Source organism: Sturnira hondurensis, unplaced genomic scaffold (genome assembly GCF_014824575.4).
Source record: "Sturnira hondurensis isolate 20B ecotype Veracruz unplaced genomic scaffold, ASM1482457v3 Scaffold0023357, whole genome shotgun sequence".
In the NCBI taxonomy this organism is placed as follows: Eukaryota; Metazoa; Chordata; class Mammalia; order Chiroptera; family Phyllostomidae; genus Sturnira; species Sturnira hondurensis.
Window position 1 is genome coordinate 9,267,009 of NW_028095988.1, and position 14,445 is coordinate 9,281,453.

Consider the following 14,445-nt stretch of genomic DNA (forward strand, 5'->3'; position numbering starts at 1 on the left):
GGAGGGGGAGACACTCCGAGGCTCAGCCCGGGCACTCCTTTCCGCGTGGGTCAATGAGCCATTGTTCAGCTTATCATTACTCTGTCTCAACTCCCGTTTTCTTCCTTTCCCTCTTCCCACGGCTTTCTTTGGTCTTTATGGACACCTAAAGTGTGTATCTCACAGTGATGCCCCCTGTTTGATATATCAAAACTGCGTCTAGTGGTTTCTGTGCAATAGGCAAGTTCAAAACAAAACGTGCAATCTATGTCAGATATGAAGAAATAATGAGTGAAAGCCCAGAGATATCAGTTAAGCCCACTTTAAAAAAATAAAAATCCTGTAAAGGCCACCATTCTCTTTCATGACAGTTTTCTTAATCCTGGATGTCCCATACCCCCAGGCAATCAGGTAATAGAATTGATTTTTATATGACTCTGGCTCAGGAACATGCAACCACTATAAGGAAGGTAGAAGCGCTAAGGAGAAAAAGAAAAGTAAATGTCTATGCCTTTTCCTTAGCAAAGCTCACAATCCTTTTGCAGGAAATAACATCCACACAGGTAGCATTAGGAAACAGCATTTTTTCAGCCACTACATTTGATTGCTGGACACCCAACTCGGATATCTCACGAACCTACAGATTCCCCACCTGGCCACTAATTTTTACTAACGGGTGTCCTCACTTAACCTCTTTGTGAGTATAAAATGAAAAGAGAGATACCTGCTCATCATAAGTCAGCACCATAGAAAAATTTAAGAGGACAGTTATTACCTCAAGGGAATTTGTAAAATCACTTAAAAATCCTGCCCCCGCAAAAAAAAAAAAAATTTAATCCTATGCAGGGACAGGCATAACAAAGCATTCTCCTCAATCAAGCAGAAAGCAGGAGAGGGCAGGCTGTTCACTTCCCATCTGACAGACTGGCCCTGTGTCAATCCTGTTGATGTGAATCCAGGTTTCGCACCTCCACAGCTGGCCCTGAATTTTTACAACAGGCTTCTTCTCTGCTTCCACTCAGTGTCCACCCTTGACAGGGGACTCCTTTCATCTTCAGCTCCGTCTCCCACACCACATCCTTATCAAGCTGGCCCGAACATCTGAAGCTGACATCGCCTGGCCTTACAACCTCTCTCTCACCAATAAGCAAAGTCCATCGTATTCTGACCTCTATACCCCTCGGTTGTGATGAGAACATGCATTGGAACAAAGCCAGGAGTGCCAGACACGTTTTTAGGGAGGCAGGAACCTCTAAGAGTGAGCAGACGCTGATACCATGCCAACCAACTCTAACTAGAACAAAACCCCGTAAACGTGAATAACTCATGCTCCTCCAAAAATTTGTTGTTATAGTGCCTGAAAATAACAGACAATTTTTTATTTGTAATAAAAAATTACAAATCTTTTTGTGATAAATTTTTCAATTTATTACATTGAAAAATCAATCTTTGGGTGATTACTCGTTACCACTACTCCAGGCCGTCTCTGGATTTCAACTGTACATTCCAGTCAGATGAAAGCTTCTTGAACTAGTATCTGAGTCCTGCATTTTCTTTTTAGAACTATGTGGACATTCCTCCGCTTTCAAGGAAATGGCTACTTCTTCCCCAACTGTGCTCCCTGCCCCTCACTGGTGCAGCTCCTCTCAGCTAACAGGCTTCCCCACCCGCGTCTGACTGCCGCTGTTGGGGGAGCGTGGTAAAGCGTGCTTTGCTCTCATTTTCAAAAGTGAGGAAAAGAGAAATGTTCACATTCAATTAAGCCAAAAACCTCAATAACAAAAGATAGCTGTTGTTTTCTTCATGGGAGCTCCAGAGGAAAGTGGCCTTATAGTTGGCCCAAGAACTCAGGAATTTCATCAAGGATCCAGGTTTCCTCTTTAATTTTCTTTGAGGTGCTTGACTCAGAATGGTTTCTCATCACTATATCCCACAAGAATCTCGGATCAAGTTTCTGTGCAGTTACTCTCTCCTAACAGGATGGCCTTTTCTCTAGTCCATACACAGAGGGGCAAAAGGTGATCATTGATTTCTCATTCATAAGGCCCTTGACACCCGGGGGTGAAGAGCAGTGAACTTCCAGGTGTTTCCAGTATCCCAACAAGGAGAGTTACCACCTAAAAGCAATGATGAAAAAGAAACAAACTATAAATAAAAGGCTAAATTAGGCTTAGTTAGATTAACTCAAAGAGCCTATCTACCTCTAGCTTTCTATTAAATGTAACAGGGAAAAAAAGGGTACAGAAGGCCAGTCCCATGTAATACACTACTAGAAATAGAAGTAGCTAGTGCAAGGACACAAATTCATCTAGTACAAGACGTAAGAGGAGAGAGGCCAACAGGGCCGCTGAGGACAGAGCGAGCAGAGCCGAGTGGGGAAATCAGGAGGGCTTCTGCAGGAGGTGGCCTCTGGGACGGACTTTGTGGTGTTGGTACACTGAAAATGGGAGCTGAAACAGGAGGGGCATAATGGAGACATTTGGATGTTGGGCCACAGACATTAGATTTAATGGAGAAAAAGAGGAAGGAAATACAATTTGCTGACGGTAAGAGACATAATGAAATTTCTACCAAAAAGCAGTTAATCTGGAATTGGGGTAAACAACGCACTGAAGGAAACTAGAGTCTAGAAATCTAGTCAGGAGGACGCTGCCACAATCTAGAGAGGAGTGTCAGGCCTGGAGCTGATATTGTAACAGTGAGACAACGAGGAGGCAGACACTTCAGGCCATGGCAGCCAAAGGAGTATGCGGAGAAGAAAAACGGGTCAGCAGCTGTGACCTCGGTGACCATACCTGAGCCCACAGTGCCATTAGCAGGAACAAGTCAGGAGAAGCAGCATTTCAGGGAGCTAGAGAGAAATGTGGAGAGAATTTTCATGCTTTTATAGTTTTCTCTCAATCATAGTTCAAGTACAGTTTTCTGTCTTTTACTTCCATCCCAACCCACTCCCCACCCCTCCCCACCTCCCTCCCATTTCCACCTCCCAAGAGAATTTTCATTTTTGAACATGTTGACTTTTAATGTGTTTCCTGACACATGAATAAACGAATTGGGAAGGTTTGAAAATGTGAGCCTGGAGTTTGAGAGAAAGGTAGTCAGCGGTATATACATCTATATAGAGTGTCAGGGGTGTCAAACTCATTTTCACCAGGGGCCACATCAGCCTCATGGTTGCCCTCAAAGGATGAATGTAATTTTAGGACTGTATAAATGTAACTATTCCTTAACAGTTAAGCAAGAGCTTGGTGCTGCCACCAGGTAGAAACAAGGTGCGAGGCTGGATAAAACAAGGTGGAGGGCCGGATTTGTGTTTGCCACCTGTGGTGTAGGTGAAGCCTAGTGAATGGATGAAGTAACCAGGGAGAGAATACAGAAGAAAAAAGAAAATGAAGGGGAGGGGAGGGGAGGGGAGGGGAGGGGAGGCACTAAGCACAGAAACCTACAGAGTGCCCATATCTAGAAGAAAGGTTATATTCTCCATACATTTATCTTGTGCCCACAAGCACAAGAAGTGCTTGAGGGCAGACTGTGCCCTGCCTACTGTTGTAATTTCCAGGGTCTCCCCTGTGCATATAGACATTTGATAAATATCATTGAATAAATAGATAAGGCTAAGATAGAAAAAAATTTAAACAGAGGAGAGATTCAAAAAATCTGAAAAATACAATGTTTCTGTAAGTAAGGAAAATCATTTGAAAGGTAAAGTTGTCTACAGTATCATCTCCTACATCACAATGAAAAAAAAAAGACTGACAGAAAGTTCCTGAATTCGGCCACCGGAAACTCACTCAGGATCTCCAAAGCAAGTTCAGTGGACTTAATTCGATAAATGATCAGGGCAGAGACCATGTTGCTGTGGGTTAACTGGGAACCAGCAGTTTAAGAGAAAGAAGTGCAGATAAGTAAAAGTTTCAGCCATGAAAAGGGGGAAGATGGGGTTTGACAGAATCATAGAGTCAAGAGAAATTTTTGCTTAAAGCAAAATTCCCTAAAAGGTGTTTATAAACATTGCAAATGAAAACGAAAAGGAAAAGTGGGTCCGATGATAAAATAGTGGATTAGCAAAGCCAAGCAGATTTCTTCTCAGTTTTGCAGAACTTCTCAGAACCTGTAACACACCAAAAGCTCTAAATGGCCCAAAGGAAGGTGATAGCATAGAAATGACTCAAACTTATTTGACAAAGGGAGTTCTTTTCCCACTAAGTACCTCCCCAAACTAGTGCTAGGTGGAGAGAGTTTAGAAAAACATGGTCTAAGGAGCAGGAGACAATTTCATAAAGCAGGGGACATGGGCAGTTTGAAAACAAGGAAAGAGTAAGGAAACATTCAGTGAAAGGCCCCCTGTGGGAGAAGGTCGCCTATGTCCCTGAAAGTGTAAGCAGGGACATAGCACGTGTGAACAGGTGGAGGAGGGAAGGATGCTCTCTGCCCAGCCATCTGACAGACATGAGGAAAGAGGCAGAGTGACAGATGTCAGCAAAGTTTGCACGGAGAAAAGGAGGTTGAGGCTATGTACAGCAGAAGGCTCCATTCTTTTCAGAAAAGAAAATGTTAAGTGCATAAAAGACAAAGGGCGGGGTTATTAAGGGGAAGAGAAACAAAGCCACTGAGACCAGGAGGGGGCACCAGAAACTATGGAAACACAAATGGAGGTGGGGCCGTATCAGTCTCAAAATGCATTTTATTAATTGTGAAAATTATAATTACACATAAATTTTGGACTAAAATTTCACTTTAATGAAATTTACCTCCTAAGATATACTTATTTAAGTCTATAGTTATATGTATAATGATGTTCATTACAGTATTGTTTATAGGAGCAGAAAATTTTTCAAAACATCTGTATGTTTCAGGACATATAGTCCATAAAATTGTAATGATTATATGTGGTGTCAGGTGAGCGCAAGACTTACCAGGGGGCACAAGTCTTTGTAAGTCATATAAACATCTAATTACTATGCCATATACCTGAAACCAATACAACATTGAGTGCCAAGTGTAACTTTTAAAATTTTTTAAATAACATAAAAATTACCTATATGTAAGTTAGAGAGGAGTTAATACATTAGGCTACATTCTTACACTAAAACACTAGGCCAGCAGACAATACGAATATGCTGCCATAGATAGATGTCCAAGACATTTTACTAAGTGACTACATCAATTTATAGACTGCTATATACAGTATGAACCCACGTGAGGAAAGTCTATCTATGTTGTGTGTGTGTGTAAAAAATATATGATGGTTGCACACCAAAGTAAATGCTTGTGGGCTGAGTGTTTATGGGAACCCCAGCTGGTAGGGAAATGGGGATTCTCACTTTTCACGTACCCATCTCTCTGTTTGGGTAACTCACAGGGAGCGCGTAGTGCGTGTGTAGCTTTAACGGTTTGTTCCTTCCTGGGCCTGCAGACTTCCAACCCAGCTCTGCCCCTGCAGACAGCTTGGCCCCCCAGCTCCCAGGAAGGAAGCTGGAACTCCTCTGCGGCGTGAGCAGGAGCAAGATCTCGTGAACGGCAGATTTGCTGACGATTCACTTTATGGCTTTGGAAAAGTCACCCACTCTTTCTGGATCTCTGATCTTTAGTGGATTATATCAAAAAGCTCATCCAGCTCTAAATTTGATTCCAATCCCAGAGTAAACGGACTAGAGAAGGCTAGGCTGGGATGATAGCAGAGTGTGAATTTCAGAGGGAAGAAAAGTTTTGGGGTCTAACAAATACTGTAATACGGATTCCTAGGACGTTATGTTTCTAAGTGAAGCCTCATCACGCATGACTAAAAACCAATATAAACGCACATCTGGAAATTATTTTAATTGAATACAATTTTTCCTGAATTCCCCTTTTTTATTACTTCTGCTCTGAACTATAATTTTTTCTCATTTTTATTTTATTTATTTTCATTGTCTTATATCCACTTTCCAGAAAGTCCCATAAAAATATGCAGCTACAACTAAAGTGCAGATATTTCTTATAACCACTAGGGGTCAGACTACTACATTAATACAAACAAATCTCAACTTGGAAGTGGTATTAACGGGTTGAGGGTTATGCCAATTTATTTTGTTCCTATATGAGAACAAAAGATGGGTTATTTAAATTAAAAATGACATAGAGAGGATAATAAGAAACCATGCATTTGATGAGACTCAGAAAGTTGAGACTATCATATATAATAAATATATAGTAAAGAAATTTTATTCTTAAAAGAATTTCAATTATGCACTTGCTCATTCTGGTTGGCAAGATAGTACTCCAATCTAAGTGGGTTCAGATTAGAAAACTAATCATCAAAACAGGAAAATATGAAGAGAGCAGAAATAACTAAAATAATGAATCTGTCAGCAAAAAAAATTCTCGTTTTTAAAGAATGGACTGCATCAGTCACAGAGGATTGAGATGAATGTCAGAAGCATGATTTGAGCAGATTTCAGCCACGTAATAACAGGTATGAGCCATCACACAGCAGTGGGAACGGCGAGGGGTGTGGGCCGAAGGGAGCCCACACGGGCAGGTGCCCCGGCTCTGACACAGACTGGCTCTGTGGCCTTGAGCAGAAAGCTGTCTTCTCTTGGCCTCACTTCACACGTCTTCAGAATGAAACAAGAAGATTTTGTCATTTATAAAGAACCTTCAAATTCTAACATTAAACAGGTTTATTTAAAATTATATTTATTTATACAAAAGACAGGTATATAAGGAAAAGTATGCCTGAGTTTTAAAAAGGAAGATGTTAACTGTCAAGATACATTACTATAAACTTTTATGATTAAAAAGGGTGGGGAACCCTGGCCAATGTGGATCAGTTGGTTGAACGTTGTCCTGCAAACAAAAAGGGCGCTGGTTCAGGCCCTGGCTGGCATAGCTCAGTGGATTGAGCGCGGGCCTGCGACCCAAACGACCGCAGTTCAATTCCCAGTCAGGGCACATGCCTGGGTTGCAGGCCGGTTCCTTGCAGGCTAACTACCAGCAGCGGACGCACAAAAAGGCAACCATACATTGATGTTTCTCTCCCTCTCTCCTTCTCCTCTAAAGATAAATAAATAAATAAATAAATTTTTTTAAAAAAAGGGCTGGTTCAGTTCCTGGTCAAGGCACACGCCTGGGTTGCAGGTTCAGTCTCCCACTGGGGCATGTGCAAGAGGCAACCGATCAGTGTTCTTCTCTCACATCTATGTTTCTCTCCCTCGCTTCCCTCCTCCCTTCTCCTCTCTCTAGAATCAATAAAAAAGAAAAAAAATTAAAGCCAGAAAAAACTAAGATCATAGATAAAATCCAATGTCAGATAGAGTTAAAGTAATAAACAAAATTAAACTTTAATTTATTTACATTTTTAATGACAGTGTTCTAAAATAAATGCTTTAAAAGTGCTTGCAGCCCTGGATGGCGTAGCTCAGTGGGTTGAGCGCGGGCCTGCGAACCAGACGATCGCGGTTCGATTCCCAGTCAGGGCACATGCCTGGGTTGCAGGCCGGTTCCTTGAAGGCTAACTAACAGCAGGGGACACACAAAAGGTAACCATACATTGATGTTTCTCTCCCTCTCTCCTTCCCCTCTAAAAAATAAATAAATAAATAAAATCTTAAGAGTACTTGCAGATCCTTCTCTGTTATAAATAAGCAAAAAATTAAAAAGCGGTTTCCTGTTGGGGTGTGGTATAGTTGGATAGATATGAGTAGTTGGGTATAAGAACATAAGGTGCACTTCTCTATTTATTGTTTTGATTTTTGACCCAGGTGACAGTATTAACTATTTAAAATTTTTTAAATTAACTTAGAACCTCATAGATGAGACAAAACTGTGTGCCAATACAAAAGCAAACACAACTGAGAGTGAAAACTGCCCGTGATTAAATGGGGTCAGGAATGGCATAGGGACACCTGTTGCTAGTGTAAGTTGGCAATAAAGCAGTGGTATTGCATTTCCAAGAGGCTGCACCAAATTGCCTAAAACTGACCATGTCAGAATGGCTGTAACCAAAAGGTCTATCTGGTAGTTTCATGTTCTGGGCCCCAAACACACACTGAGCTGCTTGTCCCTCTCCGTCGTTCTCAAGAGAGACAGTGAGTCAGGGTACGTGCCATCAGGTCTCCTCCTTTCTGTGCACACACACGAAGTCACAGACTAGCACAGGCACACACAAACAGGTTTCCGAGAGAACTCTTAAAAAATATTAACCCATGAAAAGAAACACTAGAGAGGGTCACAAGAAAATCAGTTCTAGAAATAGCTAAACCCTGACTTTAAGACTTCTTAACGTATAAGTTTAATGCAGTTTCTATCAAAGTTACAGGAAGATAATGTGTAAATATAAACAAGATTATTCTAAAACTTATATGAAAAAGCCAAAAAAATTTAAATATAAAGAAAAGGAAAAAATCATTCTATTTTATTTTAATGTATTATGTAGCTACAATAATCAAGAGTATATGGCATTCATGGAGAAGCAGACACATAGCTCAGTGAAACAGAATGGAAAACTCAGAAATAAACCCACACAAGTATGTCCCATGTATTTTTGACAGAGATGGAAAAGCAATTTAGTGGAGGAAAGATAACCTATTCAAAGAGCGGTACCACTGAATACGGTATCCAGAGCAACTGGATACCCATAGGCCAAAAAGATGAACCTCAGCCTAAACTTTACACCTTAAACAAAAATTAGCTCAAATGGATGACAAACATAAATGGAAACATAAAAATAAAAACTTTTAGGAAAAAAACAGGAGAGTCATACTACATGATTTTAACACTCCATTGCATCAATGGGGAGATCTTTCAGGCAGAAAAGTAATAAGGAAACAGTGACTAAAATGACATACTAGATCAGATGGATTTCACTGATATTTTCAGAGCAATTCACCTCAAAACAGCAGAATATACATTCAAGCACACATGGAAAATTTTCCAGGACAGACCATATGTTAGGCCACAAGACCAGTCTCAATAAATTAAGAAGACTGAAATCAAATCAAACATCCTCTCTGACCACAGTGGTATGAAACTAAAAATCAATATGAGAAAAAAACTGAGAAACACACAAACATGTGGAGGATAAATAACACGTTACTAAACAATAAATGGGTTAATGATGACATCAGAAAAGAAATCCAAAGATACCCTGAGGCATATGAAAATGAGAACACAACGACCCCAAATCTATGGAAACAATGAAAGCAGTCCTCACACGGAAATTCATGGCAGTACAGGCTGCCTCAAGAAACGAGAAAAATCTCAAATAAACAGTCTAACTTTACACCTAAAGGAACTAGAAAAAAAACAACAAACAAAACCCAAAGTGAGTAGAAGGAAGAAAATAATCAAAAACGGAGCAGAAATAAATAAAATAGACTCTAAAAATACAAAAGATAAATAAAACTAAGAGCTGGTTCTGTGAAAAGATAAACAAGATTGGTAAAACTTTAACCAGATGCATGAAAAAAAGAAAAGGAGAGAACCCAAATGAGCAAAATCAGAAATGAAACAGAAACAGTAACATCTAACACCACAGAAATACAAAAGATAATAAGAAAATACTATAAACAAATATATGCCAACAAATTGGACAATCTGGAAGAAAAGGACAAACTCCTAGTCATAGCAATGAGACAAAAAGAAGAAATGAAAGGAATTCAAGTTGAAAAGGAAGAAATAAAACTGTCATTATTTGCAGATGACATGGAACTATATAGAGAGAACACTAAAGATTCTATTAAAAAACTAAAAGAACTGATAAATGAATTAGTAAAGTAGCATTTTTATACACCAGTAATGAACTATTAGAACAGTAAACAAGGAAAACAATCTCATTTACAATTGCATCAAGAAAAATAAATAAAATACCTAAGAATAAATTGAAGCCTGTACTCAGAAAATTATAAGGCATTGAAGGAAGAAATTGAAGAAGATACAAATAAATGGGAGCACATATCTGCTCATGGATAGAAAGAATTAATATCATTAAAATGTCCATAATACCCAAAGCAATCTGTAGATTCAATGCAATTTCAATAAAATACCAATGGTGTTTCTCACAGAACTATAACAATAATCTAAAAATTATATGGAAACACAAAAGACCTCAAACAGCCACAGCAATCTTGGGGCAAAAAGAACAAAGTTGGAGGTATCACATTATACCTCCACATAATATCAAACTATACTACAAGGCCATGGTAATCAAAACAGCATGGAACTGGCTTACAGATGCACAGATCTATAAAACAGAATAGAGAACCTAGAAATAAACCCACACTTATGTGGTCAATTAACATTTGACCAAGGAGGAAATAAAATACAATTGGGTAAACAGAGTCTATTCAATAAATGGTGCTAGGAAAATTGTACAGATACATGCAAAAAAAACTAGATCACTTTCTTAAATGTACTATTAAAAATCATAACACTCCTAGAAGAAAACACAGGCTGTAAAAGCTCAGACATTTCTCTTAGCAATATTTTTTTACATTATCTCCTTAGGTAAGGGAAACAAAAGAACAAATAAATGGGACCATATCAAACTAAAAAGTTTTTGCACAGCAAAGGAAACCATCAACAAAATGAAAAGACAACCTACTGAATGGGAGAACATATTAGCCAATGATATATACAATAAGGGTTTAATATCCAAAATTTATAAAGAACTCATACTACTCAAGACCCCCCCAAAAAATCCAATTAAAAAATGGGTAAAGGACCTGAATAGACACCTTTCAAAAGAGGACATACAGATGGCCAACTGACATATGAAAAGATGCTCAGTATCACTTATCGTCAAAGAAATTAAAATTAAAACCACAATGAGATACCACCTTCACCTGTTAGAATGGCTATGATCAGTAAATCAATGAACAAGTGAACCCTTGTACACAGTTAGTGGCAATGCCGACTGGTGCAGCCACTATAGAAACAGTATGGAGGTTCCTCAAAAACTTTAACTGGAACTGCCTTCTGACCCAGTGATTCCCTTCTCTATACATATCCAAAGGAACCCAAAACACTAATTCGAAAGTATATGTACCTCTATGTGTACTGCAGTGTTACTTACAATACTTAAGATATGGAATTAGCCCAGGTGTCCGTCAATAGACATGTGAATAAAACTTAGTGGTACATATACACAATGAAGTAGTACTCAGCCATAAAAAAGAATGAAATCTTACCAGTTGCAACAGCATGGATGGAATGGGAGGCTATTATGCTAAGTGAAATAGGTCAGAGAGAAAGACAAATACCATATGATTTCACTTATATGTGGAATCTAAAAATATAAAAAAACAAACAAAATAGAAACAGACTCAAAAACAGAGAACAGGCTGATGGCTGCCAGAGGGGAATGGGGTTGGGGAACTGGGTTAAAAAGATAAAAGGATTAAGAACTACTGATTGGTAAATACAAATAGTCATGGAGATGTAACATACAGCATAGAGAATGTAGTCAGTAATATTGTACTAACTATGTATGGTGTGAGCTGGATACACAAAATAACAAGGGGACCACTGTGTAAAGTGTGTGATTTTTAACTACTATGTTGTACACCTGAAACTAATACAAAATAGTATTGAATGTAAATTGTAATTGAAAAATAAAACAAAATATAAGAGAAACTCTTCAGGTTCTAGGACTATGCAGAGTCCTTAAAGCTGACATCAATAGCACAATCCATAACAAAAAAAAATTGATATATTGGACTTTATCAAAATTAAAATGTTTGCTCTGTGAAAGATTCTATTAAGAGGATAAAGAGACAAGATACAGATTGGGAAAATATTTGCAAATAATGTATCTGACAAAGGAGTGGTGTCTAGAATAAATAACTCTCAAAACGTAACGATCAAAAACATCCAGTTAGAAAATGAGCAAAAGATATGAATAGACTATTACTGAAGAGAATATGCAGATGTCAAATAAACATATGAAAATATGCTTAACTTTATTAGCCATTAGGGAATTGCAAATTAAAACTTCAAGATATCATTACACGCCTATCAGAAAGACTAAAATAAAAAAATTTGACAATGCCAACTTCTGACAAGGATGTAGAGAAACCGAACCACTCATACATTGCTGGTAAGAAAGCCAAATGCTATAGTGCTTTGGAGAAGAGTTTGACAATTTCTTTAAAAACTAACCCATGAAAAGACCATATAGCCCAGAAATTGCACTTTTGGGCTTTAAGCCCAGGGAAAAGAAGATACATTTATATAAAGACCTGTACGAGAATGTTTTCAGCTACTTTATTTGCAGTATCCTAAAACTAAGCACAGCCCAGATGTCCTTCAACAGGTGAATGGTTGTACAGACTCTGATATATCCATATCACAAAACACTCAATCATGAAAAATAATATTGCAGTAGTAAATGCACCATCTTATATGCATCTCCAGAAAATTTAGCTGAATCCAAAAAACAATCCCAAAATGTTACATGCCAGATGATTTCATTTACAGGACATTCTTGAAATTAGATAGATAGATAGATAGATAACGGATTAGTGATGGCCATGGGTAAAAGTAGAATAGGGGAAAGTAGGGAGGGGGAGAGAGTGTGGCTAAAAACAAGCAAGGTCAGCATCCTGTGGTGATGAAAATGTTCTATGTCCTTACAGTATCAGTGTCAGTGTCTCGGTTGTATTATGTTACAGTTCTGCAACTGGGGGGAAATGAGTAAAGGGTGGATGGGATTTCTTATATTATTTCTTTGCAGCTGCATTTAAATTTATAAATTATCTTAAAATGATAAGTTCAGTTCAATAAATATATGTGTATATACACACAAAATATAACCTCAAGTTCAGTTACAGAAATAAGGACTGTAGCAGCTATGTACATTTTCCCTTCCTGTGTATGTATGTATATGTGTGTGTGTGTGCACAAGACGTTAGGCATTTTCTATAAGTTCTAAATCTACTCTTTCTTTCTGTTTTGTTTCTAGGATAGCAACTCTACAACCGCATTTCCACGTTTTTAGCCTCTTCCCCCTTAAGCCACCAATAGGGGGCAACATAGGGAAACTAAAAGGCTAGAGGAAAATGAAGAGACTTCCTCCTCCTCATTTACTCCCTGTGAGCTTCCTCTGTTTCCTGTCCTTCAGAGCATCGCACAATAACGTCTTCACTTAAGAGTAGCAAGGCCTTCAGTAGCAGCAGCTGAATCCAATTAGCATTTTTCCAACACTTGCAAATCCAATCACTTAGAGCAAGTGTCAGCAAACGTTTGCTGTGAAAGGCCAGATTGTAAACAGTGGACACATCACCAGCTGCCTGGCCTCTCTAGTCACTACTCAGCTCTGTCAGTGTAGCATGACAACAGCCACAGAACGTACAGTCATACCTCGGTACTCGTCAGCTTCGGAACGCGTCAAACCCTGTACTCATCACACTTTGATGAGACAAAAATGTTTCAGCACTCGGGACTCATCACACTTGCTAGAACTTGTATGAGTCACCACGCCGACCCGCAGGAGAAAATGCTTCATCAGTTTCAGCACCATCATGAGTTCCTGAAGGAATTAATGACAAGTATCAAGGTAACACTGTATTTAAATGAATGAGCATGGAAAGTAGAACCTTATTTATGGGCACGGAAATTTGAATTTTATAAAACTTTCATGTGCCAAAAACTGTTATTATTGTCCTGGGTTAAATTATGTCCCCTAAAAAGCTATGTTGCCTCCTAACTCCTATGCCTGTGATTGTGACCTTATTTAGAAATAAGGTCTTTATAGATGTAACTAAGTGAAGGTGAAATTATGTGGGTAAGCCCTAATGCAACATGACTGATGTTCCTATAACAAGAGACAAACATCAAGTAAAGACACGTACACGTAGAGAGGAGAACACAGAGTAAAGTCAGACGCAGAGATGGGAACTATACACACACAAAGCAAGGAACACTGAGGACCAACAGCCACCACCAGAAGCTAAAAAGAGGAGAGGAAGGATTTTTTCCTAGAGACCCAAAGGGAAGCAGGAACAAACCTGAAGGGGTCTTAATTTTTGATTTCTAGCCTCCAGAGCTGTCAGAGAAGACATTTCTGTTGTTTTAAGCTCCGCCCCCATTTGTGAAACTTTATTATGGTGACTCTAGGAAATAATACAAAATAAGTCTTTTGATTTTCTTTCCACCCTTAAAAAAAATGTAGAAACTATCCTTGACGAGGGGGAGGGGGAGGGGAGGGGGGTAAGGGGGAGGGGAGGGGAGGGGGAGGAGGAGGGATAGCAGCACCAAGCAATGCACCCAGGTCTAAGCCTTGGCTCCACAGCACTACCTGTAATAACTCCAACCTCTATTCCCTTTCTTCCACTCGTAGGGGAAGGTGGATGCTTTTTTGTAATTGGTACTCCCATTATATCTTACTGTTCAGTTTTCCCTTCACTTATCTAGTTAATAACTTCATATCCAGATAATTACCTGTATTACATTCTCTCTGTTAAAATAACTGTGTGATTTCTGTCTCCT